Below are 3,609 nucleotides of genomic sequence, written 5' to 3'. Positions count from 1 at the left end.
TCATTTTCGATCGTTCAGTTATATGGCAGCTATAGGATATAGTCGGCCGATCCTTATGAAATTTGGCATGTCGTATTATGTTGCCAAAAAAAGCTCTCACCTAAAATTTGAACTCTCTAACTTTAAAAACACCAAATTTATACCATTTCCGATCAATCAGTTATATGGCAGCTATAGGATATAGTCGACCGATCCGGGCCGTTCCGACTTATATACTGCGTGCAAAGGAAAGAAGGATTAGTGCAAAGTTTCAAGACAATAGCTTTAAAACTGAGAGACTAGTTTGCGTAGAAACAGACAGACGGACAGACGGACAGACGGACAGACGGACATGCTCATATCAACTCAGGAGGTGATCCTGATCAAGAATATATATACTTTATAGGGTCGGAGATGTCTCCTTCACTGCGTTGCACACTTTTGACCAAAATTATAATACCCTCTGCAAGGGTATAAAAATAACATAAACAAGGGCTCAATTTCAACGAACAAAATTATTGGCACACTTAAGTTGTAATTAACTTTTTGGAAAAATTTCATCGACCACTTTTCTTCGTCAAAAGTCCCGTTATCTTTTGACTCTAATTGGCATCGCCAAAAATTTCCATATTAAAAGCGTCGTTTTGCCTTGTTTTGGACCAAAATTAACAAATTTTCTTAAATATGACCGGGAGAAAGAAGGACACCACAGAATCGGAGCGAAAAATTATTCTACATTTGCACGATCAAGGCAAATCGTATGCTGAGATTGGTGAAATAATGGACAGAAGCCGATTTACCATTCGCAGCGTTGTCCAGCGTTTTAAGGGCCGACCCAAGGCTTTGACCTCCCGGGAACAGGCCAACATAATAAAAAAGATAATGGTGAATCCAAAATTATCATCAACCCAGATAGCTGCAGAAGTGAAAGAGCAGTTTGGCAAAGATATTCATCCTATAACGGTGCGAAGGACGCTACATGAGGCAAACTACAACAGCCGGGTGGCTAGAAGAAAGTCCTTAATATCTAAAGTTAACCAAAAGATGCGTGTGGAATATGCAAAGGAGTATATTAAGAAGTCTGAGGATTTTTGGAATACCGTAATATTTTCCGACGAGAGCAAATTAAACATTTTTCAATCTGCTGGCCGACAACATGTCTGGAGAAAGCCGAATACCGAACTTACAAAAAATAACCTTGCAGGGACTGTAAAACATGGTGGTGGAGGCGTTGTGGTGTGGGGCTGCATGTCCGCTTCAGGTGTCGGCGAGCTGGAGTTCATCGAAGGTATCATGGACAAGAAGTACTATTTGAAAATTTTAAAAAGAAACTTAAAAAAAAGTGCGGAAAAGTTGAACTTGCCACCCACATTCTCATTTCAACATGATAACACCAAACATACTGCTCATGATGTACGTATGTGGATCGCACACAATGTGAAACACACTCTGCCACATCCGCCCCAATCCCCAGACCTCAACCCAATCGAACATTTATGGGAAGAGCTAGACAGGCGCGTTAAAAAACGCGCTATTAAAACAAAGGCCGAGCTAAAGGTGGCTCTAATAGAAGAGTGGCGGAATATCGGGGCGGAAACAACCCAAAATCTGGTATCTTCAATGCCAAGACGGTTGGATGCAGTAATTAAGCAAAATGGATTACCCACAAAATATTAATTTAACTTAGATTAATTTATTTTTTAGTTTTTCTGTAAGTGTGCCTTTTTTATGTTATTTTTATTTTATAAATTAGTTATTTAAGATAAAATGTTAAAATAAGTTTTATTATACCCTTGCAGAGGGTATTATAATTTTGTCCAAAAGTGTGCAACGCAGTGAAGGAGACATCTCCGACCCTATAAAGTATATATATTCTTGATCAGGATCACCTCCTGAGTTGATATGAGCATGTCCGTCTGTCCGTCTGTCCGTCTGTCTGTTTCTACGCAAACTAGTCTCTCAGTTTTAAAGCTATCGTCTTGAAACTTTGCACACACCCTTCTTTCCTTTGCACGCAGTATATAAGTCGGAACGGCCGGGATCGGCCGACTATATCCTATAGCTGCCATATAACTGATTGATCGTAAATGGTATAACTTTGGTGTTTTTAGAGTTAGAGAGTTCAAATTTGACATGAGAGCTATTTTTGGCAACACATTACGACATGCCAAATTTCATAAGGATCGGCCGACTATATCCTATAGCTGCCATATAACTCAACGATCGGAAATGACCCAACTTTCGTGTTTTTGAAGATAGAAAGCTGGAACTTGGTACAGATTATATTTTGATCCATCCTACCAAATTTCATAAGGATCGGCCAACTATATCCGATGTTTGCGATATATATCCGGTTTTAGCTGCAAGGGTATATAAACTTCGGCTCCGCCCGAAGTTAGCTTTCCTTTCTTGTTTTTTTTTTCATTTGTCTATAGAAATATAGAAATAAAATTTGTTTTATTTAATTATCTTTATTTTAAAAGGAGAAATCAAGCCTTAAAGTTTATGAAGTTATAAAGTTTATACATACATACGTACATTCATTTGTAAGTTTTTCATATTAAAGAAAATTAAACAATAACATAAAATTGTAAGAAAAAAATTTTACAATTAAACAGAAACATTAAATTATAAAAAAAAAAAAAATTCAAGCTTAAAAATAATTGGTAAGTTGGTAATTTTTGATTGCTTGGTGTTTTTTTCTTTTATTTTTTTTCATTGCGTTTTCTAAGCCTACATATTAGGTTGTCAAAGACACCATTTGACACATCATGAAATATAATGTTTGAGTTGAGGAATTAATTCTCTGGCTTGTAAATTCGTTAAAATTTCTGCTCCATCGGCGTCATCATCCTCGTCACTTTCAGAATTTTTGGGCAAAACTTCTTCCAAAATGTCGTTTTTGTGACATTTTCACAGAATGATGTTACTCTCCGAAAAAAATCAACTAACTAAACGAAAACAGCGAGAGAAACACAAAATTCATAATGCATAGCGACATAAAGGTGGCATAGCTGTCTGCTAAATCTAACGATGCTTTAACGATGCTGTATTCGACTGTATTATGAAAATGAAAAATCCATTAGAACCATAATTTACACTAAGAAAAGAACTCACCAAATGCTATCGGAAACAAAGAGTTTCAGAAAATGTTTTTTTCTTTAATTTTTTGCACTAATTCCGTACGTTTGCGACCCCAGGATTAGCCCATATAATAAATCAGAATGAATAGGAGAAACAACAGATGTAACAGAAAATACACCTTAAAATTAAACAAAATTTAAATACCTTAATAATATGATTTTAAGAGTTGTATATATTATTATTTTCTGGTCTATTCTCGGGTGGGTTCCACTTAGTTAAGCTTCCAAAAAATGAACCAGCCAGCAAAAATGAGGTTCCAAAAAAAAAGATTAGGCAATTTTTGAACCGTCCCGGTCAATTCAATATTTCCCTGTTTCCCTGTGCTGCCACCCAGCACCAATCACTGGGGCCTTTAACCTACATCGTCTTGCCCGATTACTCTTATCGGCTATAACAAAAAGTATATAACATACATTTTATATACTAAATCCACACCATACCAAAAATACTAATAACGAAAAATACTTGCTTCTAAAATACTCATAT

At 36.2% G+C, this 3,609-nt stretch overlaps 1 long non-coding RNA gene across 1 annotated transcript; it reads right to left on the bottom strand.

Annotated features, from left to right (window-relative positions):
* Positions 1-2,672: 2,672 nt before the first annotated feature.
* Positions 2,673-3,605, bottom strand: LOC108132198 (uncharacterized). The gene is made up of 3 exons (XR_001773687.3): positions 3,268-3,605; positions 3,097-3,153; positions 2,673-3,036 (listed from the first exon to the last, which is right to left on the bottom strand). It is a non-coding gene; the product is annotated as an uncharacterized lncRNA (long non-coding RNA).
* Positions 3,606-3,609: the final 4 nt, after the last annotated feature.

Source organism: Drosophila bipectinata, chromosome 4 (assembly GCF_030179905.1).
Source record: "Drosophila bipectinata strain 14024-0381.07 chromosome 4, DbipHiC1v2, whole genome shotgun sequence".
Taxonomy (NCBI): Eukaryota; Metazoa; Arthropoda; class Insecta; order Diptera; family Drosophilidae; genus Drosophila; species Drosophila bipectinata.
The sequence above is the reverse complement of the archived record's forward strand: the minus strand, read 5'-3'. Positions and strand labels throughout refer to the sequence as shown.